Below are 17,393 nucleotides of genomic sequence, written 5' to 3'. Positions count from 1 at the left end.
ATGTTTATCTTTATTGCTTTTAGTCTTTAGTTTCAGTTTTGCTAGACCTAGTTGGGGCATGTCCCAACATTTCTAGTCAGTTTAGAGGCTTATTTCAGACATAGTTAGATTCAGCTTAGTATTGAGTTAATATTTTCCTTGTATTAAACTCATCAGTTTTCATTTATCTCAGTTATAGTATATGGGTATTCCCCATCTTTCAGATTTATCTATGATTTAGCTTCCGCACAGTTTCTATTATTCAGATTATATTTAGTATGCTCATGATCATGCCAGCAGGGTTAGCTTGGGGTCACTTGTGGTCCTAGGTCCCGTGTCCGCGTCTCGGGGGTAGTCTCGGGGCGTGACAACTTATGTCTGTTTGAGGAGTCCCCAACTGTATGCTAAGAAGATGAGAACATATATATAATGTGATATAACACAAAAATCTTGTTTACTAAATGAACTTGAGTGAACTGCAATATACAGGAGAGTTTTGTTAGAAAAGAAGAAAAAGGAGTGAAGGGAAAAAATCAAAATCAAATGGCTAATCTACATATTTGACAATTTTGAAACTATTTTTCTAATGTGATTAAAACTGGATATGGTTAATAACTTAGGTAGCAGCTACTCAACTTAAGACAATCGAAGCATTTTATTGCTATGGGGCCGTAAAATTGTTAGCAATGATTCCTCCTCATCGAGTATTCTTGGATGTTCTTTCCAAAATCTCATCTCAATTATGTTACAGTGTTCAACAACTACTCTGTCATTTCCTGTTGGTTCATCCTGGGTTCAGAAGCAAAAAGTAAAAGTGAATACCCATTCCATCAGTTTGATATGTAATAGAAGTAAAAAACAATGGCACTTGTGTTGCAAATGAACTTATGTACCAAGTCTAGCTTCTGAATACGAAGAATACAGATGAGACCAGGAACAATTTAGATGAAAACATGCTCATTATGGAGTTAATTATCACATTAATGACAAGAACCAGAAAACACTTGTTAAGGTACTATGCTTGTGTTGTTTATATTCACGACAGAACTTTTCTGAGCACACAGTTTATTATCCATATGGTGGTAGAAGCCTAAAACTAAAGGATGTTGGCTTGATATACAATATCATCAAAAACAACATAAAGTACTTCAAGCAAACATAGCATCTTCAGCAGAGAGAGAGAGAGAGATTTACTCTGTCCCGGAAAACAGAGGACCCCATCCGAAAGATAATTGGTAACACATTGTAATCAATGCCAAACTTAGCAAGCAATTCATTTTTTTCTTGAGTTTGAGTACCCTGCAGAACAAAAGGGTGGTCATTGGACTATCAAGATTACTCTCAATAGTGAAACCTGTTTGTGTCTGATCAGAACAGGATGATAGATATGCACTAACAGATCTAGTTAATCAAGGTCAAATCAACGCTAACAGTCTAAATTAAGGTGCATAGTTGATTTCTACAGAATCAAATTACAAAAAATATTCATTTACACTATTATGTGTCACAATCATGTGGATGAGAACTTTATCGTTAGTGATTGAGGCTTCAGTGCCGTTAGAGTTCACATAGTATGTCGGCCTATGCTTTTAACATAATCTCATCTTTGTGAAAATCTCAATTTCTATAACTGTGTTCCTCTGAGTGATAGCTTGAACAAAATATTTAACTATACCTTTCAAAAAACATAAGTGCTTGCCATGTGCTAGGCTCAAATAAGGATACTGCAAAATAGAGAAGAAGCTTAAAGAAAAGACTAACTAAATGTATTTTCATTCAGCTTTCTGGCTATCAAAACTATAAGTGAAAAAATCACACCCTTAAACACAAAATGTGTGATGTCAACAAGTATACCAATACTTCACCACTACAGGCTGCAAGACTATTTTCTTCAAGGTGCACATGGCGTAAAAAAGATTATCCAAAAGATTTAGACAGCAAAATAATCCATAGAATCACATATTATAATAGATCATGCTACTTCATCTAAAAACAAGATACTTGCGCAATAAATTAAGGAATGAGATACCACACCTCCAGAGAGCTTTGTGCTTCAGTTCTGGTCTATCCAGACTTAACAAGAAGCCAGAAACAAGTATTATACTGATTGTTTATGTGACCTACAAGTCAATATATTGACATAAGATTGTTAAAATGATACAATTCATTCTTTAGCTTGCCAGCAAGAAGAATAGGTCATGAAAACCCAAATTTCTTCATATAACCTGATTAATTTGCTTGAAATTCTTAACTAACAAATAAAATAGGGAGTACTCACAATCAACTTGTCTCCAAGCCAAGTAATCTCGAAGAATCTCAGATGATGGATAGCAAACAGATCGTCCATCAAAATAAGGTGGTTCTTTAAACTCTTTCTTATGAAAAAACTCTTTCCACTTCATCACATACATGGAAGAGAAAAGAGATACAACGGCAGAGACGATTTCACTAAAATGATGATCATAAGAGCAAGTCAATATAAATACATCAAATATAACCAACAAAAATGTCAATATAAAAACATTATGTAAACTAGTTGAGGACGGCCCTAATACAGTTGCCAAATAGACTCTACCCTGAAACTTAACCAAATTAATGAAAAAGCTTTGAGAAATCGTTGTATGTAGGAGATTTACTAAAAATGCAAAATATTCTAGAAGGGAAATTCCACCATTCAGACAAGCAAGCATTTTATAGGACACATTCTGACAAAACTTGCATTGCGCACAAGAAATGAATTTGCCGGATCTTTTAGCATGTTGTTCACAGATAATTGCACTATGTTCTTGCATGTTGGCAACTGCAGCTGAGTGGTGTCAAAATAATCTATATGCATCATGGATTCTAGAAACAGGAAGAAGAATTTGATTTTGACCTTGAATTGGTTCCTCCTAATATGTGATTTTAGCTAAACACTGCACTTACCTAGGAACTTAAGAATGGTGATGAAAGAGTTACCTTGACCACCTCTGATACAATAGAGAATCTTTCTTCAAAACAAAGCTGAAAGAAAAAATTGATCTCTCAAGATAAAAGATAACAGGAAAAGGAAGAGATGTGTTAAAAGTGAATCAAAGATGTTAAATGAACCAATACTTGTATTCATCACTCACCCCATATGCAAAGATAATATCCTTAAACATCTCCAGCAAAGAAACCGCACAAGAGTTCATAAATTTCAGTGCCTGCTCATCATTTGGCTTCTGAAAGCCATTATCTTCACAAAACCTACAGTGGATCCCATCAAGACCATGAAACCAGCAAGTCCAAATTAGATTTCTCAAATTACATGCTCAGTATTTGACATGACTTTATATTTGTGAAATTACACACACACACACACACACACACATATATATATATTATAAACGTGTGTGCATATATTACAACCATGCACTTGTGTCTGACATTTTTTATGGATCTGGAATGTTTTGTACAACTTCACTGTTGTTTCCAGGTCATAATAGAAAATTAACTTGGGAAATGCTTGGAGTTTCTTCTTTAATCCGGAGGTAGAAATCCACAGACTTGATAAAGAAAATAGGCATATAAGAAAAACCAGCTCCCACTGAAACATGGATTATATTATCCAGAAAATGCATATTACCTACAAAATTTTATGCTTGATGAAAATAAGAAGCAAGAATAATGCCACATCATTTTGACATGAAATGTGGGATTTGATGCAAAAAGAATAATTCAATCTAAAGAGCATCACAGACAAGAGAAGAGGTATCAACTGGAAAAGGGGAAAAGAAAGAGACAAGCACAATTACATATCAACAAAGAATGATATCAACACTTCTTGGTAAGTCGAGCAAAAGGTCATTAAAAAGTAAAGAGAAGACCAATCGGCAGAAATAAAGGCATAAATTACCTGTGGAAATGACAACCGTCTACCCGGACTACAATCCAAGTAGATAACATCAACCTGCTTTCAAATTGGAAAGACCTCAAGTACTCGGGTTTAATCTTGTTAATCCCTTCAGCGAGCGAACCAAGTTCCTCGGTAAGGCATATGTAGTTATTCCAGAATCTATTTGTTGCTACATTTTCTGAGTGAACTATGACCGCTTTCTTCCTTGGTCTTTTAACATGAGTGTCATCTTCATGGTATTTCACAATATCGTCCACCTGTGTTAAAAGGGATAATATAAATTGTCAAAGTGGACATGAAGATGCATGATATGAAGTACCCACGTATAGTGATGAGCAAACTGCATCGCATATACCTCCTTCTCTTCCCTTTCTACTCGTATAGGTTGGGGTAAGAGTTCATGGTTTAAGCATAGAGCTTGTGTCAGTCTTTTTGTGATTGAGAGGAAAAATCTAAACATGAAAAGAATGTCTACTCGTCGCAAAAGAGCCCTTTAATGGACATGCCATTTTTATATCAAAAATATAAGAGTTACACATAACTGCTCCACGAAAAAGCACAACAATAAGATGACCTCAACAAGGCTCAGACTGTGGAGTTCAATTACTACTACTCTTACCCATTTTTAGAATGGCACACAAACATTTTAATTTCAAGTCAAAGAACTTGCTAAATTCTAACAAAAAAAAAACATTTCTCTAAAATTATAGGGCTAGGTTTTGCTTTCTAGTTTACTTTTTGCAAGAAAGAAAGAGAAGAATGTAGAACAAAAAGAGAGAGTGTGTGCAGTCCTTAGGGGAAGTTTATTAACAAAGACGGACAAAAACAGAAGTGTCTGCCCTCTTTCCCTCTCTCGTTCGAAAAGTCATCAAAACCATTTTAAACCATTTCTTCTGCCTCAAATTTTTTAATACTTAATCATTCTTCAAAAAAATTCCTAAAACCAATCTTCCAAAACAGAAAACCACACACATCAATTGTTTTCAAAATCGTGTTTTTCATATCCAAATGTCATATTTATCTATCTTTCAAATCTAAAAAACAAAAAAGGGATAGTGGCACATGCACCACATTCATATACCAATATATACTCTTCTAGGAGAAGGGGGATGAAGGTAGCTACCTTTATCTTGATGGCACAAGACCCTTGATGAAAAATCTGCGGAAGGTCCTTGTAGTTGATACCAAACTGCTGAAAAAGTAATTCATTTTGCTCCTGCTTTTGTGTTCCCTGCTTTTGTCAGAACACTATTAAGCCTCAAATCTAGGGTTCTTTGAGTCCAACCATAAATTTGAAAATGATTGTTTCAATGCCTTCAAAAGTAAGTAGATCCGAAATATAAAAAATGCAGTTAATCCAGCCATGGCGCAAGCTATTATTGCGAAAATTGGTGAAGACAACCATCAATCATTAAGAATATCATCTTTGGACCAAAAACAAGCAAGATGAAAAAGTATGAGGGTAGAAAGAAAATTTCCCCTAGAGCACCGTTATGATACAAGAAGAGAACCTAAGGGGAAAAAAGATATAAACAACTAGGGAGGTCATAATTCATCTCTAATGATATTGTGGAGGACATCACATATCTATATATGAGAATTGCTTGATTGAAAGCATATTAGACAGGGCAGACTCAAATTCCAACAGAAGTGGAAAAAGACTTAAAGATTGGAAAATGCTTTTGTACATTCTTTAAGTACAGATAGAGCACCCAAGGGTGTGGCCTAGTAGTCAATGAAGTGGATTGAGAACCATGAGGTCTCAGGTTCAAACGTTCAAACCCCAGTAGATACAAAAACATCAGGTGATTTCTTCTCATCTGTCCTAGGCTCCTAGCCTTGGTGGCAGAGTTAATTAGTACATGTTGCTACTGAGAGGTGGCAGGTATCTTGTGGAATTAGTCGAGATACATGCTAGCTTTTCCCAGGCACCAGGGTTATCAAAACAAAAAGTACAGATAGAGAAAAAGACATGTATATCTTGTGACTTGACCTATAACTTAGAATCTTCACTCCAATCCAAAATTTGGCCCCAAGTTTACCATTAGTTAGCTTCAAGTTATGTGGTTCATCTAAATCATATATAGCACAAGTAAAAATTGGAAAAATGAGCTTCATGATTTAAAAAACACTTCTCAACCTGTGCAGTGCAGGTATTGACATTTTTTAAGGGAGTTCAACACATATTTTCCAGGTAACAAACTGTAGACGAGTAATCCTGTTATGCCGTAATATTTCTATCTTTAGAAAAAATCATTTTTTGAAATGTTCTAAGTATAAAACAATTTGAGAAAAATACTTAGAAAAGAGTCGCCACTTAATTTTTTTAAAGAAATTAAGAAGACTTATAAGTTTCAAAGATTTAAACAGAAAGAATCATTTGAAAATACCAAAGAGGGTTCGGGGTTCAATTTACACTTCGAGAAGGGTTTAAGCATTCGAAGTACCCACTAACATGCGGTTGACCTGCGACTTGACTAAAATATAATTGACTATTTTTAGAAAAATAATGATTTAACGTAAAATAATAACTTACTATCTGATTAACTTTGAGAAAATAATTAAATAAATGACACATTTTGTTTCATTTTATTTTTTAGAAAAAAAAAGATCCCAAAATGGAACCTTTGACTCGAAATACAAGTGGTTAAAATATTAATAAAACTAGGTTAATTAGAATTTAATTGATTCACTTTGAAATAATAATTGAAACCATTTTAATAAATTAAGGCATAAAAATCATTTTTTATTAATTGACTAACCTTTTTGAGAAAACGACTAAGTATAGATTTTATATTATTATTTTTTTAATTGAAAAAGTTCTGACTAACATTTTTAAAGTTTATTTAAGAAAAGTACTTTAACTAAAAATAATAATTTTAAAATGAGTATAATATGAATAAGTGAAGAGGCGTTAAAACATATATCTTAAGAATAAAAGGTTTAACTTAATTAGAAAGTATAATTTGATCAACATATTTGATTAATAAAATAAAATAAATATTAAAAGTTAACCAACACAAAGAAAATAACTTATCTTTTGGGGAATCTAATTAGGTTAATTAAAGTTCAAAAGTTAGAGTTTAAACAACAAACAATAAATAATCACAATTAAATAATTAAAGAGTAAGGGAGAAATGAATTTGGGCCTTCTTTTGGGCCTATTTCGCTGGAATTTTGGTCTTAACCGAATTCCCGTTTTCGTATACATCGGCTGTATATTAGTATATATCGGCATGTATATCAGCTCTATTCATGTATATCTTGCTTCCAAACGCCTGTGTTTGATTTTTTGGACTTGTAAATCAATATTCACCACGTATACCAGTGTATACTGCGGTATACAGCATGTATACTGCCCATTTTTGGACTTTTCGTACACCTGTTTTCAATTTCCAGCTCGTATAAAATGGTTGCTGACTCGATAAACAAAAGAAGTGTTAGATTTCAACCCAACTCGCAAAACGGGAGTCCAAGAAACTCGATCAAAAGGAATATATGCAAAAAAGATAAAGATGACAAGGATTAGGATAAGGAGGAGGGTCACAACAATTCAATACTTTTTAGAAATAAAAAATAAAAATTGCAAACATATGGAGGCAAAATAATGAATCCCAGATTATAAACCTTACATAATTTTAAGGTAACAAAATTATTGTTGTAACTAGGTTCAATAGTTCTGAGCATAATTAAACAAAAACAAAAAAAAAATTAAAGGAAGTGCCGTCAAAGTTACACTAAGACTATATGGTCAGACTTACTAAGAATCTTATTTGTGAAAATTAATCATTGGAAAGGCAATAACTCAAGTAAAGAATTCAAACATAAATTCATAAATATTTTGACACATTCTTAACACCAATTATTGTGACAGAATCCAAACTATCAAAACATATTAATACATAACTTAGCTAAGTAAGATGAACTCAAAAAGATGTCTTTTACATCATTATTAACCGGAAAAAACTTCAACAGCAAAACCTAATCAGCAGTTAATAATGCAATAATATAAAAATCTGATTCCAAAGACCAAAGAGGCTTAACAAACGCACATCGAACCTTAACTGGCTACATGAACGACATATACACTTGAAGTTTAAAGCATTTTCTATGAAAAGTTTACTAATGCAAGCCACAGATAAATACACGTACTGGTATGATAGACCGAGAAGTTAATTTATGCCACTACAATTTTTACATCTCAAAGAAATTTGAAGGCAATACGCATTCAATGAATCATGGCTACAATCACAATCTGTATTCTAAACTATTTTCCACATAGCCTACACTCAATCTTAGGGACTCAATGGCTTAATACACATCAATATTTTTGAACTCTAAAAAGGGTAGATAACAATAGCCAACATATACACAATCTCCGCTTAACTATACAAAATTGAGAGCCTTCGTTGGATTCCAGTATCGAAGAGGCATGTTTCAAACAACCCGAAATCAAACCAAAATATACTCAACCGGCAGGCACAACAACAAAAAGAAAATAAACATATAAATGAGGTAGTAAACTATTCCTTTCACACTATTTACACTAGTGGAGATGCAAAATAAAAATAAGCCCACAACATGAAACACCACTTATAGCGACTAAATTTAAAATTTTAAACGAAACCACAAACCACAGACAACAAGAAGAGGTTATACAATGGGATAAGAAGGCAGTAATATGAAGAAATCATCTCGACATTAAAATGGGATCAACCAAACTTTGAACAAAAGAAATTGAAAAATTACTAACTTTCAATCAACAATAAGTCAAAGTACTCCCGAAATACTAGCATCCTAACAACTTAGATGATTGAGAATCAAACGCCTATGCATTAAGAACAAAAGCTACTCGAATCGAAATGAGTAGGGGGCAGCGAACTAAGACAACTACAAACCAAGTAGCAACTTCCACACCTCCGACGGATTCTGATAAAGAGAAACCAATAAGAGCTTCGAAAAGAAAAGAAACCAGAAACTTAGAGTTGGTCTCCAGCCTCTCCTTCAAACCTTGAAAGAAGATGAATATATATGAGAGAACAGAGGGGGAAAACGGGCAGAAATTTTGGATGATTTTTGAATCCAAAATTTGAATTCTCTTTGCTCTTTTCAAGGGAATAATGAAAGAGATTCAGAAATCCCCGAAAAGGGGGAAAATGGGACGGTGATGTGATCTATTAGGACTCTAGGGTTATGGGTTTTCGCAGATGATCACGTCTCTGGGTTCTCCGCGATTTCCGGTGATTTTAGGCGTGAAGAAGACGAAAGCAAGTATGGGGTGAGGTCGAGTTTGGTATGCGTTGCTGTTGTATCGTTTCTCGCGTGAAGAAGATGCAGGGGTCGTCTAGTTCTTTTGGTATTGCTGATGTTATTGTATTGTAATTGAATTGGGTTTCTTTTGTGGGAATGGGTTGTTGGGCTGGTTGGGATTGTTGTTTGGAATCAAACTTGGGCCACCGAAAAATTATAAAGAGGCCCAAATCTGATCTTAATTTGTCAAATTGGGCTTAAAGGGGGTTGGAAGATTTGTATGAAAAGTGGCTAAATGAATTGCAAAATTAGCCACCTTAAATTTAAAATTTAGCCAATTTGAGTTAACTTGATGACTTCGGCTAAACTTAAATAAGACGAATTAATATAATTAACTAATGGGATTCTTAATCTTAACGAAATAAAATAATTAATTTACATATAAACCAAATGACTTAGAATTATAACTATAATGTAAACTAAACTAGAATGAAAATAAAATCCTTTTGAGATAATTTTGAATATTCATAAAATATACTAATTATATACATAATTATGTGAAAGATATTTATTATCTAAAAAATTATAAAAAGTGACAAGACTATTTAAAATAACTTGCGATCTATATTATTATTTATTTATTTGAAATTTTATAAACTAATTATTTAAAATCGTTTGAAATTGAAGAAGCTCGATGATTAATCTATAATGTGGAGGTCCAAAATTAGGTGTCAACAAATCCATAGGAGATCGCAGATATGTATGCAGAGCTATCACTCCAGAAACCTTTGCTGGGAGCTGTAATACTTTTTTCTTCACATAATAGCCATTCCTCCTAAGACCTTATCTAATAAGCATCTTTCTCTATGCAAATGAAGTCACTAAATGCATGTAACTGCTTACCTTCTGTAGCTACTAGCATATAAAAACCACCTGCTACTATACCTGGCAAGTTCGGCCTGGACTAGGACTGGCACACTTGATCTCTGGCCCAGGGAGATGGTCTAGTTCACAAACCGGACCCTTTCTTAAGAGGCCGGTCTGGGCCAGTAAATTCAGAAGAGTGGTGGACCTGACACCAACTCCTGATTCCTAACCACTATGTGATCTGCTAGTGGGCCAATCCGAGCTTCTTCTTTTTAACTTCATTATACTTTTCTTCTTTATATGATTTTTAACATTATATTTATTTAGGGGTCGTTTGGTAGCTGGACAGAGTTATACATGTATTCGTAATATGGGTATTAATTATGTCGTTATTAGTAATGTGTGTATTAGTTATGCAGGTATTAGTAATGTAAGTATTAGTTATGCAGGTATTAGTTATACAAGTACTAGCTCTACAAGGTTTAGTTATGCATAAATTATTCCTTTGGATGTTGGTTTTTTATATTAAAAATTAGTAAAATTAAATATTTTTTAAATTATAACATTTTTTTACAATTATATTCTTTCCTTCTTTAACTTTGTATTTAAATTAAAACATTTCTTTGATTATGTAAAAGAAGAAAGTAGTCAAGTGAAAATGATAAGGGTAATATTGTCTTTAACTTTTTATCCATGTATTAGCTATACACGTATTAATTATTTCACCTTCTACTCCGCATAAATAATACACAAATTTACTCATAACTTATATATTAGTTATGCGAATTTCAAAATTGTCAACCAAACGTCGTATAAATTTTATACATGAATAATTTTTTTCTTATCCACCTACCAAACGCCGTATTAATTATATACATGAGTAACTTTTTTCTTATCCACCTACCAAACATCATATTAATTATATACATGAATAACTTTTTCTTATGCACCTACCAAACGTCGTATAAGTTAGACAAACTCTAATACATGGATAAAACTTGTTTATCCAGCTACCAAACGACCCCTTAGTGTTAACTAAAATTTGAAATTGAAGAAGCATAATATTGAAGAAAAAAACCGTAAATATGCATGCCGTATTATTGAGGAAACAATTCAATTTTTTACTCTCCAACTTGAGTTAATTACAGCACCTTCAGAATCTCTTTCGCCTCCTTTTCTGACTTTCTAGAAAACACCAGCTTCCACAAACAAGTATTGTATTGATTGCTTATATGAGCTGTAAGAAGAACCAATATCCTTCAGCATCAGATTTTAAGAATTCAACTCCTCCAGTAACTATTAATTGGAAATATTCAATACGAGAACTCACATTCTATCTGTCTCCATAAAAGATATGCCTGAAGAACCTCCATTGATGCACAGTTGATAACTCGTGAATGGAATGATGGAGGCACACTTAAATCCTTTTGAGAAAAGAACTCTTTCCATTTGGTTACATATGTAGATTAGAAGAAAGACACAATAATGGATAGTATTTTGCTGCACGTTGAAGTTTCTGGTCAGCTTAGAAAAATCATGAGCAACTTCATCTCAAATGAAGAAACAAAGATTATTTTACATCTCTCTTTTCTTTGTCTTCTTGACTAAATCAAGAGGGATATTTTGTATCTTATAATCCATTTTACTCAACTCCACATAAGTAGCTTGAAAACAAAAACATATATATGGTGGTCATCTTAGTGAGAAGACAAATGTGTGGACAGCCAAGATAACCATGCCTTAAGATTGTCCTAGTGCTTTCTTAAGAAAAGTTTGTGATCAATCTCTATATTTCCCTAATACTATTTACTATGCATTTCCTCAAGCCAACTACCACAAGGGCCTATAGTGATTTGGAGCTGATTTTCCTTCTCATTAACAAAATCTCAAAAATGATTATAAAAGAACAAGAAATATATAGCCTAGCTCAACCCCCAAAGCTAGCTCATGAGGGAAGGATTGATCAAGAACATATAAGGAGACCAAATTCCTTAATGCCCACCGATATGGGACTCAACACCCCCGCACGTCAAGGACTCGACATTTGGAGAGTGGGTAATATAAGAGGGGGGTCCAACATCGAAAACAATGAATTGGGTTGGACCTAACCTAGTACCATGATAAAGAAATGGACCTTGGTTCTAACTCAACCCCAAAAGCGCTCATGAGGGGATGATTGTCAAAGTCCATATAAGTAAACCATCAATCCATTCCCCAATTAATGTGGGACTCTAACCCACTTTAACAAGAACATGCTAAAGAAGGGGAATCAAACGACAGTTTAAACTGGTATAGACAAGGCGGTTAAGGGAAACTGAGAAAGAGATAAAAAGTTGATAAACTATCCAAGAGACAGCAGAATCCCTGAGCATAATTGAATTACCTTCACTGTTAGAGACTGGTTATATAATATACAGTTCCTCAGCAGTCAGCATTAGGACAATGTAACAGTCAAGTTTAAAATAATGACAGATTGTTGGTGTCGGGAATCCAAAAAAAATTGCTGAGATGATGATCTAAAATCAAAGACAAATTGGACATGATCTAGCAAACCAACTGCTGAGGAAGAGATTTGTATATTGTAGTTAACAGAAAAGACGATTCTAGTTGAATCACATACAAAGTTATCATGCAATTGTTCAAAGAGTGTTCAAGAAGCATAATACAAGCAAAGTAAACAGGTATAGTTTTATCACTACTCAAACATGAGTCAATGCAAGAGCAATAATTTTGTACCGTACCAGTGATATATGAATACTAACAAGACAAAGTGCATCATTCAAATTACTCTTCCTAAAGAGCCAAAATAGTTATTGATAAACACTGATAACAAATTCTTGAGATATGAATTAGGTTACAAACCTTGCTCATCTCTGGTAAAATGTAGTTTCCTTCTTTAAAACAAAACTACATAAATCGTTGTACCACATTGTCAAGATTTTCAAGGGGGAAGAAAAAGGGCATAATTGTCTAATAGTAAGAAACGCATCATACATGTACTCATCATTAAATCCATACGCAAATATAGCATCAGAGAAGTTCTCTAATACCTTAATAGCACAAGCATTCATCAAGTTCAAGTCTTTATCATCATTCGGCTTCTCAAATCCATGCTTCTCCGAGAAACTAAACATATACAATGCAAATTAGAAAATAAAATACCCCAAAAACCCAAAACGGAATCTTTTTTCTCAAGCAGCAAGAGTATATTCACAAGATATACCAACACCAATTGACAAGAACTAGCACTTAACCTGAACACAGACCTATACTTCAATAGAATTTTAACTGGATATCTCTTGATTTCAACACCTTTACCTTAATTACTAAACTAGGCTTAATTTGCAAAAAGATAAACACAAAATATAAAGGCACGTGCAAACCATAAACATTTAAACATCTCATTACCAGCCAAAGTCGCAGCCATCAATTTGAACGACAGTGATGTTTGGGTACATTACTTCGTCTTCCACCTCGAACCATTTCACGTATTCATACCTGTTGTTCGCCATTCCCAAATGTCGCAACAATCTGATTGAAACAAAAGATTTATGTGAAGTAATATATGTCACAAAAACCTATTTTTTCTCAATGGAATTTCAACAAACCTATGTGATGATAATCGATTCAATTTAATACTATCACAATTAATATTCAATAACAATCATGATTATTCAACCATTGTTCGAAAAAAAGTTATTATTCACAGTCACACAGTTTAATCCATAATTCTCTATTGGAAAACCATGTCCGTTTTATCACCCACACATTAGCCAATAAAAACTATACAAAGACATCCAAAACTTAAGATATGTCGACATCAACATATATTTGCATTACCTATCAACAAACCAATTAACAATCCTTAAAGATGAAAACTTTAAACTAACACACACACACTGTTTAGCTCATTTGTTATATCAAATACATCCAAAAGTAAACATAGTTTCAGGGAGCTAATACCAAGGAAAAAGGAAAAACTGAAAACTGTATTACATATGAATTAAAATAAAAAACGATACTACGGCAAGGTACCTGACACTACTTCGCTGGCAGAAGGTCGACGGAGGACGGACGACGGCGGACGGCGGTGGACCATGGACGGTCGACGGAACTATGGACTTAGGCGCGCTGGGGTAAGGGTTGTCATGTGATTATTGTTTTTATTTTTGCTGAGGTATGATTATTTGTTATTTATTGCCGTTTAATCACGATTTATTTTTATTTTTGAAAATTAATGTTTGATCGTAAGAATTTTAAATAAAAAATTGAGTTATATATAAAACTAGTCTACAACAAAGCAACCTGAGTCCATCGGTAGCAGACAGACTTAAATGCGGCAATCAAGCAGGTGGCATCTTCTCTGTTAAGTTGAGCTACTAGAAAATGTGCTCTTGCAATCCCATGCTTGACAACTGGCCTTCGAAGCTCATATGGAAAGCAAAAATTCATCCCAAGGTCATTTCTTTCACCTGGACAATCCTGAATGAGGAATGCCTCACTCAGGATAATCTGATAAAGAGGAAAATTCAATTCACTCACAGATGCTATATGCGTAAAGTGGAAGTTGAAAGCCCTGACCATCTTTTTACTTCAGATCTATGGAGCATGTTATTATTATATCAAAACTAATATAAAGAAAAACATTGAAACTTTAGAGAGAATATATCTCCCCATAAACAAGACTCTTAAACGACTACATTGTGGATGTTATTGTTTTTGTGTTAGAAGAAACAAACCTATATTTATAGAGACCTAAAACATTTTCTTACTAGAAAAGGAGTCCTAAAAGGAGAGAATAAACCAAATATGAAAGAATATTATATTTTCCTTTCAAGAAAAGTAAAAACATTTATGGTAATGTTTTATTTATTTTTTAAGGAAAAATAAATCTTAAATTATGGTAAGAAAATCAGGGCAAAACCCTAACAAATCTCCCATTTTGGCTGGATTTTCTTGACAAAGCTTGATTTGTCTTCTTCATTGCATGATAATCTTGTTCTTCACAAAATCTCCATCACTGTTGCTTGTCATGGTTAAAAATAAAGTTTAAAATATATGGGTTAAAAATGGGTTTAAAATATTTTATTTTTATTCTTAAAAATTGCAGCAACAGGAATGTTGAAAATATGTTGAAACTTCTTCTCCACATGTAGCTTGACAAAAAAATCTCCATTATCATCAAATTGATTACAAATTGATTTGAAACCATCTTGAGTCTGCCTTCAACCTCGTTGAACCATAGGACCGGACCACCGGATCTTTGAACCATGTGCTCTGATACCACTTGTTGGGTTCGAAAGGGTGATTAGGGCGTCATACGGAAGCTTACAATTTCCAAATCATATAGTTGATAAATCAGATAACAAAAACTTATACTAAAAATCAAAATATTATTATATCAAAACTAATATAAAGAAAAACATTAAAACTTTAAAGAGAATAAATCTCCCCATAAACAAGACTCTTAAACGACTACATTGTGGATTCTATTGTTATTGTGTTAGAAGAAACAAACCTATATTTATAGACTCCTAAAACCTTTCCTACTAGAAAAGGAGTCCTAAAAGGAGAGAATAAACCAAATATAAAATAATATTATATTTTCCTTTCAAGAAAAGTAAAAACATTTATGGTAATGTTTTGTTTTTTCTTTAAGGAAAAATAAATCTTAAATTATGGTAAGAAAATCAGGGCAAAACCCTAACACTTTTGAGCAAAGCTTAAAAATAAAAAGACTCTTACTTTTCAAGAACCCACTCAAATTGGTTTGATCAGATTCTTGTTTCAAGCTTTCTGAAATGTAACTCCCAAGTTTTCCTCTTCTACAAGAGCTGTTTTCCCATGTCGGTCCAAATTCGCCAGCAAGGTGCCTCCCAGCTGCTACTGGATAAAGGGTAATTCCCACTATAGAATGCTATAAATGGAGTAAAATTGAATTTTCTAAAAGAGAGCCGACAAGGTAGTAGTGTTGGAGCAATTGAATTTTGCTATTAAGTAGAGCTGTCAATATGGGCTAGCCCACCCCATTCGAGCTAACCCATACAGGCTTTGACATTTTACGGGTCAGGCCGGGCTAGCCCATTTTTTGGTGTGGGCCAGAAAACGATCGGCCTAGCCCACAAGTACGTGGGCTACAGGCTTGCCGGGCTAGCCCACTTTTTTAAAAATTATATATTTTTTATAATTATTAAAATAAATTATAAATTATAATTGAAAAATATTATCATAAATATCGACAAAACAATATTACATGGTGTTAATGGGTTTACTGTTAATCCAATCCACTAATAAAATTATCTTTATAATATTTATTAAGGTTTTTCAAATAAAAGTATAAATATTTGAATAGAAATATTAACATAATTATTTTTTCACATTAAAACACAAAAAATGTGACAATATTCCAACCATAAAAAAGTTAAAAATAAACTCCTTAAAAAAAGGAAAAATTACTTAAATACACAACACTTCTTTACCTATTCTCAATATTTCCCTACTCTTTTACTAAAATACAAAAATCTCTTATTTTCCCCCAATTTAACTTAATCGGATACTTTATTAGTTTAAATATCCGCCCGTTATTAATTAAAGTATCCGCGCTGCTATATTATGCATCCGCCCGTTAATTAAGTATCTGTGCTGCTACCAACTTAATAATTTAAGTATCCGCCAGTTATTAATTAAAGTATCTGCGCTGCTATATTATGCATCCGCCCGTTAATTAAGTATCCGTGTTGCTAACAACTTAATAATTTAAGTATCCGCCCGTTATTAATTAAAGTATCCGCGCTGCTATATTAAGTATCCACACTGCTATATTATGTATCCGAAAAACACTAAAAAAAGGGATTTTTGGTAATTAATGAAAGAGTAGAGAAAGGAAGTAATTTCTTTCTTATACTATGTCATTTGCCTAATTTTATCTAAAAAAAATCATGAAATTTATGGCATATCTAACACATCATGAAATCTATGGCGTATCTAACACTTCATGATCATCTTCATCAAGCATATCTGAATCAGCTTGTAGCAAGGTTATTTTAACATCTTTATTTTCATCTGCAATTTATATGCGGTTTCAATTAGTTAAATATTAAATAGATTTTGAGTTTGGACTCTCTTTAATTTTAAAATTATTTTTATTTGGCCCACGGGCCAGCCCTACCTATATTTCTCAAGCCCCACAAATCAGCAGGCTTATTAAGGCCGGGCTAAAAAGCCCTTTTCTTAAATGGGCTCCAAAAATCTTGACCCATCCCTATTAAATCCCGAGTTAGGCTAGGCCGGCCCAACGGGCCTAGCCCATATTGACGGCTCTACTATTAAGTTATCAATTTGGCGAGTCCAGTGACTCGCTCTCTGCAATTGGGGGTTTTTTGGGGGAAGAAAGGGGGTGAATAATGAAGAGAGGGACTAA

At 33.5% G+C, this 17,393-nt stretch overlaps 1 pseudogene; it reads right to left on the bottom strand.

Moving 5' to 3' along the window:
• Nucleotides 1–379: 379 nt before the first annotated feature.
• LOC102606082 (tRNA(His) guanylyltransferase 1-like) lies at nt 380–15,957 on the bottom strand (annotated as a pseudogene).
• Between the last annotated feature and the right edge of the window lie 1,436 nt (nt 15,958–17,393).

This window comes from Solanum tuberosum, unplaced genomic scaffold, assembly GCF_000226075.1.
Source record: "Solanum tuberosum cultivar DM 1-3 516 R44 unplaced genomic scaffold, SolTub_3.0 scf00777, whole genome shotgun sequence".
Taxonomy (NCBI): Eukaryota; Viridiplantae; Streptophyta; class Magnoliopsida; order Solanales; family Solanaceae; genus Solanum; species Solanum tuberosum.
The sequence above is the reverse complement of the archived record's forward strand: the minus strand, read 5'-3'. Positions and strand labels throughout refer to the sequence as shown.